The following is a 13,652-nucleotide window of genomic DNA, read 5'->3' as shown; positions in this document are numbered from 1 at the left end:
TGTCCGGAGTTGGATAGGCGCTTGAAAGCATCACAGCAGCCACAAGGGGGTGAGTACAGATTCAGAATCATGACTTTGCACGCATTAAGGTTGTACCTGGGTAGAGGATGTGGGCTGTGGGTGCCCCTAGGCCAGGGTGAAATGGCAGGGTAGGTCCTTTGTTGGGTAGGCTCTGAAGCACTCCAACCCCAATAGTGTTAGTGGGCATCTAGTACTGGACAGGGTCCTGTTGGTTTCAGGTGTGCAGCCAATGGTGTGCATTGTACCCCATGGGCTGGTGACTAGATTTGTAACTGGTAGTGCATGGCCTAGTGCATAGGGCTGATCTCTGTGTGTTGTATACGCCAACGGTAGTGTTGTTCCTGGCATTAACCCTATGTATCCTCTGTCTCTCCCCCCTTTTTTGTTTTGTCACCCTGTCCTTGTGTGCATTAGCATCATCTGGCGGAGGAGCAGAGGCACCAGCGATGGAGGGCGCTGCATCCCACATGGGCCTGGAGGCCGAATCCACAGATGGTGAGGGCACCAGTGGGACGGAGGGCGAGGGGAGCACTACGGCGGAGACAGGAGGGGACACTACAGGCAGCGACTCCTCCTCTGATGGAAGCTCCCTGGCAGTGGCGGACACCTCTGTGCCCACCCCAACAACAGGTACAGCGACCACCCCCGTACCAGCACCGCCCTCCCAGCAGCCCCTCAGTGTGTTTCCCGTGCCCACTCACCCAGGAGGGTGGGCATCTCCTTCGCCCCAGGCACCTCAGGCCCTTCACCAGTCAGCCCTGTTGCCCTCAGTGAGGAGGCTATTGACCTCCTGAGATCCCTCACTGTTGGGCAGTCAACCATACTTAATGCCATCCAGGGTGTAAAAGGAATTTGCAACAAACAAATGGATACCTGGAGGGCATTCACTCCGGCGTGGCGGCCCCACAGAGAGCATTTCAGTCTCTGGCCTCCGCACTGTTGGCAGCCATTGTCCCTGTCTCCAGCCTCCCCCATCCAACTTCCTCTACCCAGTCCCAATCCCCTCAACCCAAACCTATCCCAAGCACACCTTCAGCCCAGCATTCACCCAAATCAACACATAGAAGTGGCTCAGACAAACACAAGCACCACACTTCATCTCACAGGCACTCACACAAGCACCATCCCCATGCAGACACACCAACATCCACTGCCTCCACTGTGTCCCCCTCCTCCTCCTCGTCTACCTCCCTCCCACTTGCGTCTCCACTCACACCTGAATGCACTACATCCTCATCCACTACCTCCATCACCAGCACGCCTATCACTACACGCCCCTCACTGGCAGTCACCACCCCCACATCCATGTACACGTCCACTGTGTCCTCTCCCACTGTGTCTGTGACCCCTCCTCCCAAAGTACACAAAGGCAAGCACACACCCACCCAACAGCCATCCACCTCACAGCAGCATCCAGCTTATGCACCTGCACCCAAACACAGCAGACTGACACCTCCTACAATCACTCCCTCTTCCTCCACTTCCAAACCTTCACCCTCTTCTGGCCCCAATGTCCATAAGAAGCTTTTCCTAGCCAATATTGACCTCTTCCCTACCCCTCCCCCCCCGTCCATCACCTCGGGCCAGGATGGCCAGAACCCAGCCCAGCACCTCAGCCACCAAGTCCACGTCCGCTGTGGTTTCTGCAGCTGTGAGAGGCTCTAAGGAGGCACCCGTCAGCCCAGCCAGTGTGCCACCAACACATGCCAAGGCCAAGAAGGCTCCACCACCATGCAAGGGCAAGAAGGGGACAGCATCCAGCAAGGAGAAGGAGGCACAATTAGCCAGCAAGGCTAAGTTAAAGACTCCAGCTGCCAGAAGCAAGGAGGCACCAACATCTGTCAAGGGCAGGAAGGGGCACAGAACACCAGCCAGAGCACTTCGACCATCCGAGGCTGCAGGTGAAGGCCTGGAGGCTACCACAACAACTGCCAGCACCGCCACCTGCACCACAGCCAGCACCGCCACCTGCACCGCTGCAAGCACCGCCTCCTGCACCGCCGCAAGCAGCACCACTGCCAGCAGCAGCAGCCCCAGTGGGCAGCCGTCCGAGGCTGCAGGGGAAGGGCTGCTGGAGCCTCCCCCCACCACTGGCAGCACCAACACCTGCACAGCGGCCAGCACCGCCAGCTGCACCGCCGCAAGCACCGCCGCAAGCACCGCCACCTGCACCGCTGCAAGCAGCACCACTGCCAGCAGTAGCAGCCCCAGTGGGCAGCCGTCCGAGGCTGCAGGGGAAGGACTAGAGCCTCCCTCCACCGAAACCAGCACCGGCACTGCCACCTCTGTACAGCCATCCCCGCCGGCGGGTGGACTGTAGTCCTGCCTTCATGGAGTGTCATGCATCCTGCCCACAGAAAATCATGTGGGTCTGACACCCTGGTGAGTGACTGTGAGCTTGCACTCCCCATGTGCTGCATCACAGGGCACAAAGCCCTCTTCCGAACCAGTGGAAGAAGGCATCCACTCACCCTATCCTTGCCAGGATGAAGCACACTGGGCACAAAGCCCCCTCCAGAACCAGTGGAGGAAGGCATCCACTAGAGAGACTGTGGCTTTGCACTCTCTAGGAGCAAGCAGTGGCAAACCACCCACTTGAGAGACTGTGGCTTTGTACTCCCCAGGACAAAGCAGTGGGCAAACCACCCACTTGAGAGACTGTGGCTTTGCACTCCCCAGGAGCAAGCAGTGGGCAAACCAGCCACTTGAGAGACTCTGGCTTTGCACTCCCCAGGACCAAGCAGTGGGCAAACCAGCCACTTGAGAGACTGTGGCTCTGCACTCTCCAGGATAAAGCAGTGGGCAAACCACCCACTTGAGAGACTGTGGCTTTGCACTCCCCAGGACCAAGCAGTGGGCATGTAGCCCCCTCCAGGAGCAGTGGCGTTGTACCATCTTCCAGCTAAGGTGCCCCCCCTTCACCGTCCCCCTGAGGTGCCTGTGTGTTTTCAACCTGATGCCCCTGCAGTGTTCTCTCTGTATTGAGGCAGGAGTCAAGTGTGGGCTTGGCCTATGTGTTTTGGCCCAGTGGGCCACGGACATGTTGAGTGGGCATTGTCCCGCCTTTTGTATATATTGTATATATTGTAAAAAATGTTTTTGATTTCTGAAAGTATTTCTAATATTACACTCTTTTGACTCCATTCCTTTTGTCCTTGCGTTATTCCAGAGGGTTACGGGGTGTATACGTAATGTTGTTGCATGTGTTTGTGTGTATGGTGTTGGGGTGAGGGTAGGGGTGGGGGTGTTGTGTGTTGCGTGTGTGTGTGTGTGTCACTCTCTTTTTCCTCCCCCCCTCCCTTGTGTGCTAGGTGCAGTACTCACTGTAGTCATCGTCGCCGGCGTTGGTGCTCCTGGTGTATGAACAGATACACCAACATGGGGAAGACCTGCAGCTTGGGCTCCATGGCGTCCTGGTTCTTCCTTGAGTGTCGAGAGGTGAGTCATTTCCCTTCAGAACACTGTTTTCGCCGTGCTTTTGATGGCGTTGGTACCACCCTGGAAAAGGTGGCGGATAGGCCTCTTGTAATACAGTGGGCAGAACCTTGTCTTCCGTCTGGCTGTTGGCGGTTACCGCTGCGGTGTTTGTTGCTACCGCCGTGGCTGTCGGAGTGTAAAGTGGCTGTATGTGTTGGCGGCGTGGTCATGATTCCATTTTTTTTACCGCCGGCCTGTTGGCGGTGTTACTGCTGCTTTAACACCACCAGGGTTGTAATGAGGGCCTTAATTTAGAAAGGAACAAAATGAGGAGGTTAATTTTGTCATAGAAATTCTATGGCTAGTGCTGTAAAAAGAAAAAGTAAAACATGTTTCAAGTGAGTTCTCAAATATCTTCCTCTTCTATTTCAATAAAACATTCTGACATGCAGACAGAAACAAGTGCTTTCAACACCAGCATCAGACTGCCAGTTTACTACCTGGTGAACAGTTTCTTTACTAGAGTATTCTAATGAGCAACTAGAGTGCTAACATTCTGAATTTATGCCAAAAGTGCGGCACATCTGAAAGTCATCTTGATGGAATTAAAGTGGGAAGCTGAAAGCAGTTTCTACGAAGGATACTGCAGTAAATGAGGAAATGAGGGAGCTTCATAACAAATAACTCTCTCAAAGTGGCCACCAGAAAAATAGCCCTAATGTAGGACAAATATCACCCAAATGTAGCCTGAGTATAGCCCAATGACACAAGTTTGCAGAACACTTAACGTTTTCGTTTTCTTTCAGTTTTATCGGGTGCAAATAGGCTTTCCACACTTTTGTAACAAATAAAGAATGTTGGCATTCTAGGTGTTCATCGGCGAACTGTAGGGAGGCAGAGGTCAAGGGCACGGACTTGCACATTTGAGGGCGGGGAGGAGGGTACAAAAGCAACAAGTTGACCACATTGGGCAGGCAGGAGGGGCAGTGGCAGCGCAACGGACTATGGAGGGCAGGGGAAAGGGGGCAGGGACAATGTACCAGCCATGCAGAACAGGCATGAGAGGCTGTGGCAATATAACAGACCATTGAGAGCAGAAGTAAGAAGCAGTGGACGTACAACCATAGATGCCAACAGGCCCGATTCAGGCAGAAGACTCCCAATGTTTTTAAGCTCAAAAGGGCTTTATTTTATCGGTCTCATGCCTATAATCTCCTCTTTTTCAATGTATGTCAATGGGGAAAATCAATTTCCCAGGTTTGTTTTTTTCAAAGCCTCCGTCTTAACCAAGTTCAAAATATTGACAGGTATGGTACATTGGAAAACAGAGGCCAGGAAGAGTGGGGCAGGGACATTGACTTGGATAACAAAGAGAAGGAGGGAGATGAGGAAGGGCACCAAACTGACCTTACAGGGCAGGGGTTGCAGCAGCACAGTACACCACAAAGGGCAAGCAGGACAGTAGTGCAGCACAACGGACCATGGAAAGTAATAGGGAGGGGACAGGGCTATGTACATGGACGACAGAAAGCAGAGGGGAAAGAGGCAAGGGCAGCAAGCTGACCCTACTGGACAGACAGGCGGGCCAGTTGCAGCATAATGGACCATTAAGGGCAGGAGAGAGGGTGCAGGGACACAGCAATGGACCGGACAAGGCAGGAGGGAGGGGATAAGTGCTTGCATAAGGAATACGGAGGGCAGGGGTAACTAAGGTACCAATAACTCCTGCCTTCATCATGCATTGCTAATTACCTCAGACATTGCATCACTCATAACATCTTCTATGACGTCATTGATAATATCACTGTAACATTTGCAGTAAAATTATTGATTAGGAAACTGTGCATGGAGAGGGCACGAGTTATAGTTACCTTAGGGAACAAGTTATAGTTACTTGAAATAACTCTAACTGTAACAGCTGAATTTCTATGGTTTGTGCATGCAAAATCTGAACTTAACTAAAACGTAGCTGTAACTTTTGTTTTTTTAGTGAAATGTATATATATATATGTATGTGTATATATGTATATGTTTTTTGTATTCACTAAAAAACAAAAGTGAAAGTGATGTCCTACAATGACTAAGAACGTTAAACTGGAATGGGTGGGACGAGAAGTGAGCAGTAGAAGAATAAAACCACCCTTCTGGAGCTACAGTCCATAGGTCTTCCTCCAAGCAATGCAGGGTTGCGATCCTCATCAACAAATCATTACAACATATGATTTTGGCCACCTGGGTTGACCACTAGTAATCTAGGTTCTTGCTAAGATTTGCACACTAAACACAACAATGATGGCTTGCTGAGTCTATGCGCCTAAGACTGACAAATTAACCTTTCTATCTAGACTGTCTCTAGTTATCAGTGAGATTGGACATACTCAAGAGACCCTAAAGGGGAGGCTGCCATTTAGCATGTGAGCCTCATCACTGACAGTACCGGTCGTATGGATAGACACAACACCAAAGACAGGGCACTTTTGATTGACATTATAGACGATTATGGCCGAGTAAACACATGGCGATTAACACAACCAGAGGGTAAGGAATATACTTTAATGTGATATGTACATGGGAATGGTACCAAGATGGACTAGTGACGAACAAGTTACTTACCTTCATTAATGCCTTCTCTGGTAGAGACTCTATCTAGCTACAGTGTCTTTACCTTAGAATATTCCTCAGGCATCAGACTGGATCCGGTACCTTTTAGAGCTGTACCTCTGAGCAGCAGTCTGTGATGCTATTCACATCTGCACTGGAAGTGATGGGGCTGTGCCTATATAGGATCTACCCCAGCACGCTGACATAAGTTGCTTTTCACAACCTTTCCATGCTAGAAGCACAGAGCCACAAAGTTTGCTGATGTACCAGTGTGCAGACACTAAGTACCTCCTAAGGGTTACCCTAGAAGGAGAAATCCATTCAGAGTGGGAGGATGGGAGGGTCAGTAAGGAATCTGTGGCTGGATATTGTCTCTACCAGATAAGGCATTACTGAGGGTAAGTAACTTGTTCATCTGATGGAGACTTCTAGCTGCAGATTCCTTACCTTGGAATAGAAATCCAAGCAGTACCTCCCTTGAAGTGGGTCTGAGAACAAATTACATCAAAAAGTACTGAGCGGGCAAAATACCCATTACAATGGACCTGACTGTCCAGGCAGTATTGCTTAGTAAACATGTGCAAAGTCACCCACATTGCAGCCTGAGAAATATCCAGGCCAGCGACTCTGTGAGCTATTGCAGTGGTTGCATGCGAATGAGCATGTAAGCCCTCAGGGGTTTGCTTCTTGGCCAATGTGCAGCGGATTTTAATGCAGAGCACATTCCGTGAGATGGACCATTCCTGCACAACCTTTCCTTTCTTCTCTTCAAAGTACCCAACACAGAGTTGATCATCCACCAGGAATTCCCTGGCAAGATCAATGTAGAACAGCAATGCTCTTTGTGGGTTCAGATGGTAGAGTCTCTCCTCATTTGGAAGAGAGACTAATGGCCACTAGAAAACCCATTTTGATGGTCAGTAAACGTAGAGAGCAATTTTGTAAAGGCTTGAAGGGCGCATACATGAGGAAAGTTAGAATCAGGTTCACGTCCCATACCTATAGTTTTTTCTACATTAGCGGGTGATGGAATGTTTCACAGTGATTCGTCAAGGGACGCAAAGAAAAAAGGTGGGTCTCAAAGGTATTTTTCCCCTGTGCATTCTCCATAGACACGCCAAACGCCAAATGGCTGAACGGATTTCCAAGAAGCGAAATTAAATTTGTCAATATTATAGATAATGGTGTGCAGATGATTCTTTTAAGTACCTTAGGTATGTAGGGTAAGTATTTTAAAAGTTATAAGGCATTTAAACTTAGTGATATCTGTGGCTGTGGAAGTTTCATTAAATTTTGCAGTATTTCAAGAAAGTATTGCGGTACATAGCGATGAAAAGGCATTATGTGATTGTTTTTAGGTCAAGAACAAGCGCTTTATGATCTGTTGTAAGTATTCTGTGGGCTTCTAGCCACGCAGATCTCACATCCATCACTTTCACTCATTAGTGGGCTTGCCTTTCAAAAATCCCCTGATGTCACTGGTAAATGTTTGTTCCGCCTTGCAGACTGACCCAGTTACATGTATCACTGCATGATTGCCAATTTACTTCAGCATGGGCAAACTATTTTTTCCTTTGTATCTTCCCTTCATGTTCCATGGCGTGTTCCTTCGTGCCACGATTCTAACAGCGTGAACTGCATAGAACACAGCGAACTCCATTGGCAGTATTGAAGAGCTGGTCACTTTGTTTACACTGTTACGTAATCAGAGTCATTTCTTTTGGCTCTCCCCTTCATGCTCCACAGCTTTCACAAAAACACTTGTAATTGATAAATGCTTTAATGAAAAAAACACACAAAAATCCTCATAGTGGCTCTCCTGACACAGCGGGAGAGCCGTTTCTACAATATTCAGTGCACTAGGGAAACTCGCCCAGCAGCACTTTGCAGGCCATCACTTTTAGAAAACATGTTTGCTCATAACTCAGCCTGTGGTGGCCCTAGGACAATGGGACCACCACCAAAACGTTCATGACACCGTACTCTTTCTGTCAACATCATCCCCAAAAGAATAACTCATCCCACCGTTGTGTATTTTTAAGCTCTCTCATGGATGGAACTTTTGTTTTACAGCTGGGACTAGTTTGTGTTTTAAGGGCCTTTTTTGTAATAGCGTGCAGTAGGCCTGTTCGCTCAGAAAATGTGTAAGGCACAAATATATATGGTTACAGTGCATTAGTGCATTAGTTTCTGCAATTCTCTTTTCATGTGGTTATGCCCTCAAGGGGCTAACTATATGGTTACATGACCATGTTTCTCACAAATGCTATTTTCATTGTGGTGTCTTCTAGGGGCTGTTCTAAGCATTACAGTGAACATATCAATATAGTACAATATTCGCAGCACGGAAAGTCGCCCCATAACGCTTTGCAGGTCAAGGCTTTACGTTTACAAAATGTTTACTTATAACTCAGCCTGTTGTGGTCCTAGGACAATGGGACCACCTTCAAAACATTCACCATGACATGCTCTTTCTGTGTACATCATCTTTAGGTTCCCCCACTAGGTTAGTGGGGACCCCAAAATAATACCCCCTTCCACCATTCAGTGTTGCATTAAGCTTTTTCATGGCTAGAGCTTTTGTTTTGCAGCAATTTTGTATTAAGGGCCTTGTTTGTTATACCATTGCATTTGGCCTGCTAGCCTTTAAAATGTGTAATGTGCAATGTTCTCTAAAGGTTTAGTATATTGTTACACTGCATTACTTTCTGCCATTCTTTTTTTCATGTGGTTATGCTCTCTAGAGGCGTACTATATATTTACCTAACCATGGCCCTGATTTATACTTTTTAGTACAAAACTGCACTAACACAGTTTTGCACCAAAATGTTTAGCACCTGCTTGCACCGTTTCTGTGCTTCAGCCAGGCACCATATTTCTGGAACGGTGCAAGCTGGTGTAAAGGGTAGGCTAGCGTAAAAAACAAAATGACGTTAGCTTGGTGGGGCTGGCGGTATGGGAGAAGGGGGTTTGCACCAAAGAATTATGTTCGGCAGGTAAGAGTAAAAAAAAATGACTCTAACCAGCCTAGAGTCATTTTCTGATGCAAAACCATCCATACCACATGATTCCTGTCTTTGAAAAGACAGGAGTCATGCTGACCACCCCAATGGCCAGCACAGGGGACCAGGGTCCCCTAGGCATGGCCATTGCACCCAGTGCCATGTAGGGGGGCCCATTTCAGGGCCCCAATGGCACTTTAAAAAAAAAAACGTACCTGTACTTACCTATACTTACCTGGGATAGGGTCCCCCATCCTCGGCTGTCCCTCTGGTGTGGGCTGGGGTGTCCCTGGGGAGACCTTCCTGCACATAAACATTCACACCCCTCAAGACAGACATTCTTCCACGATGGTGCAAGGATGCCTGCGTTGGCAGCTAAATTTAGCGCAAGCACAGGGGGAAACACAGTTTCTAAAGTTATGCAGCGCTGCAAATTTTGGCACAGCACCACACTGCGCCACATTTTCCTTAAATCTGGCCCAATATCTATGCAGTATACATTCCTGTCCCTTCCCCCTGCCCTAGCGCCATTACGGCAGCCTAGCACCAATGCAGACACCTTTGCACCATTGGGCAAGGGTGCCTGTGTTGTAAGCATGATTGTTTTAGGACAGGAATGGGCACCATCCTGCACAAAACAATCCTGAGAGGTGTTTGTCTCTTTCTATGTGTTCTGCAGAATGCAGCAGCATACATGGAAAGAGGAAAAAACTGGAGAAATAAATCTATTTCTGTTCGTTACGCCTCACCTCGGGAGGTGTAATGTTTTGGCGCATCACCAGGTTTATGTTGTTTTGTAAATCTGGGAAAGCATAAAAAACCATTGCAATGCCCATGGAACACCTCCTGAGCGCAGAGTAAGTTAACGCAACAATTTATGCTGCCTTGCCTTACTCCATATCTATGAGGCCATTCAAAGCCATGCAAAGTGGCTTTGCGTGGCCTCATAGATATGATTTTATAGTCTGCGCTGCCGGAGTGCCACAAAAAAATATGATTCAGTGGTGAAAGGAGCTCATAAATATGCCCGTATGTGTCTATATTTTTTTAAAAAACATGTGTAAGTATTAGTATGTTTATGTGTGAAAAATGTTGTTTGGAAGGGGGTGGTTGTTTTGTAGAACGAAAGTGCATTTCATTAGTATTTTTTGTCTGTTTTTCGCTGGTACCGCCATACTAACTCTGAAGTCCACTAGGAGCTTGTAGTTGCTCACTGCTGCCCCCCCAAAATAGTTTCATATTTAAGTGTTACTTTATTTAAAATACCAAATTACAATAGATTGCTTCTATATCAATTCACGTACACACGTAACAAAATCATTTTTTTTAATTTAGCATGGTTTATGAGGGTATAAAAATTAAGTTAATAATCTATGGTATAATGTATCAGCTAAAACACACTATTATATTAGTATTATGATTCAACAAAACAAAAACTGTTTTTTTCTTTCTAAAGGCCACTTATTGGTGTGTGAGAGCCCCCTAATCACTGACAATAAGTAATATGAACATATCATTGTGCTCATATGATGCAATTACAACAATTACATAGTATAGGAATACCTTTGTCAATCAAGCCACAGTATAATTCTAGGTGAACCTATAGCCTCAAGGCTTTTAACCTGGTGTGTGTCATGACCAGTGGCCGACCCCAGGGAGGGGTTAAAAAACCCTCTGATGCGTTGCATCAGATTTCTTTTTTTTTAATGAAAAAACCCCCGGGAGACACGGAAGATCTTCTGTGTCTCCCCCGTTCCCCCACCCGCCCCTATATGACATCAGCACGTAGCGCAGCGCGCTGACGTCACTCTCTGTTTTCCCGATCAGAGCAGAAAGCGGCTGCAAGTCAAAAGAAGTCAAGTAAGTCTTGTGATTATTTTTCTGCTACAAAAGGATCTGACTTTTGTCTAGTGGCAGTTTTGATGCCATAAAGTAGCACAGAAGGTTTCTATGCCTACTGCAAAGATCAAATCTGTATTTTGTGTAAATAGCTGAATGGATTACTAAAGTCAGCCATTACCTGCGCCATAATACAAATGAAATGTATGTGCGGGGGCTATAGAGAGATGAAGGGCACTTTTGCTGGGTGGTAGTGAGGGAATCCAAGGAGGATGTCATTGGAGTGGGAGCACCAATATTGATTGTTGGGCTGGGCTCTAGAGGCGCTAAAGATTGTGACGATTTGTATCTGACAAGGTGAAGTAATAGTGTGTCTTTTTTTGAGTGTCTTGAAAGGACGTGCTGATTGAGGGAAGAAGCAAAGGTAAGGGGACCTTTACTGTTGCACGTATCACACACACACACCCACCAGCAATTTTGTGACTGTCTACATAGGCTAGTGTTTTAGAGCGACAGTTTAGCCAGTAGCAGAGATGGCATCTTGTTGGATGACTGCTGCTCAAGCCCTCACTCGGGTTATAGAGGACAGCTCTGGTGTAGGATCAGAGACTGAGACAGCATCTGAGGGACAGGACAATGGCGCAGACGCTGTGAGTGATTTTTCAGTCGGAGAAGTCCCGTTGGATAAATCCTCTTCCATTGATTATGAGGGAGGTGATGAGGACAGTCCAGTGTGTGGTGCAGGACAACAGCAGGTTAGCCCAACCCAGAGAACAGGTGCATGCGGCAGCAAACATTAGAAAGAGTGCTCTCTTGGGAGCTCCCCAATTTAGTTCAAACCCAAATTACACCGCCCAAATTGTATTGTGGAGACATAAAAATTATCTATCATAAAACAACCTGGTTTTGGAAGGCAGGCACCTGCGTTTTTGGTCCTGGGCTCGGCAGCCATATAGGTAAACCTACCAAACCCAGACATTTCAGGAAACTAGACATCCTCGGGAGACCACAGAGGTGTGACTTGTGTGAATTCCCCAAAGTTTTCTTATCCAGAATACCCTGCAAAGGTGAAATGTTGAATAAAAACTCATTTTTTCTTGCATTTCTGTCACATAAACTACAGGAATATGCTGGAATCCACAAAATTCCTACCACCCAGTGTTTCCTCACCTGTCCTGATAAATACGCTACCCCACTTGAGTGTCTGTACCTGGTGCCTGCGTCAGGAATGGATCACCCCAGGGTCAACAGTTGCCTTTGTAAGGACCAACATTGACCATTGTGTGATCTATTCCTGTCACAGGCACTAGGCCTACCCACACAAGTGAGGTACCATTTTTATCTGGAGACTTGGGGGAATGCTGGGTGGAAGGAAATTTGTGGCTCCTCTCAGATTCCAGATTTTTCCATCACCGAAATGTGAGGAAAAAGTGTTTTTTTGTCAAATTTTGAGGTATGCAAAGGATTCTGGGTAACAGAACCTAGTGAGGGCCCCACAAGTCACCCCATTCTGAATTCCCCTAGGTGTCTAGTTTCCAAAAATATATAGGTTTGCTAGGTTTCCCTAGGTGCCGGCTGAGCTAGAGGCCAAAGACCACAGCTAGGCACTTTGCAAAATATAGGTTTGTTTTCTTTGGGAAAATGTGATGTGTCCATTTTGTGTTTTGGGGCATGTCTTGTCGCGGGCACTAGGTCTACCCGCACAAGTGAGGTACCATTTTTATCAGGAGACTTGGGGGAGTGCTGGGTGGAAGGAAATGTGTGGCTCCTCTTGGATTCCAGAACTTTCCATCACCAAAATATGAGGAAAAAGTGTATTTTTTGCCAAATTTTGAGGTTTGCAAAGGATTGTGAGTAACAGAACCTGGTGAGAGCCCCACAAGTCACCCCATCCTGGATTCCCCTAGGTGTCTAGTTTTCAAACATGCACAGGTTTGGTAGGTTTCCCCCAGGAGCTGGCTGAGCTAGAGGCCAAAATCCACAGCTAGGCACTTTCCAAAAATCATGTCCGAATTCAATGTAAAAATGTGATGCGCCCATGTTGCGTTTCCTGTGGCGGGCATTTTCGGCCTACCCATGCAAGTGAGGTACAATTTTTATCGGGAGACTTGGGGGAAGCACAGAATAGCAGAACAAGTGTTATTGCCTGTTGTCTTTTTCTACATTGTTTCTTTCCAAATGTAAGACAGTGTGTAAAAAAGACATCTATTTGAGAAACGCCCTGTAGTTCACATGCTAGTATGGGCACCCCGGAATTCAGAGATGTGCAAATAATCACTGCTTCTCAACACCTTATTGTGTACCCATTTTGGAAATACAAAGGTTTCCTTGATACCTATTTTTCACTCTTTATATTTCACCAAATGAATTGCTGTACACCTGGTATACAATGAAAAGCCATTGTAAGATGCAGCTCCTTTATTGACTCTGGGTACCTGGGGTTCTTGATAAGCCTATAAGCCCTATATATCACCGCAACCAAAAGAGTCCAACAGACGTAATGCTATATTACTTTTGAAAATATGACATCGCAGGAAAAAGTTACAGAGTAAAACATGGAGAAAAATTGCTGTTTTTTTACCTCAATTTCAATATTTTTTTTATTTCAGCAATTCATTTCTGTAGGAAAAACATGTAGGATCTACACAAATTGCTCCTTGTTGAATTCAGAATTTTGTCTACGTTTCAGAAATGTTTAGCTGTCCGGGATCCTGCATTGGTTTCATACCCAGCTCTGGCACTAACTGGAAGGAGGCTAAAAGCACAATAAAT

This window comes from Pleurodeles waltl, chromosome 3_1, assembly GCF_031143425.1.
Source record: "Pleurodeles waltl isolate 20211129_DDA chromosome 3_1, aPleWal1.hap1.20221129, whole genome shotgun sequence".
Taxonomy (NCBI): Eukaryota; Metazoa; Chordata; class Amphibia; order Caudata; family Salamandridae; genus Pleurodeles; species Pleurodeles waltl.
This window is presented reverse-complemented; position numbering follows the sequence as displayed.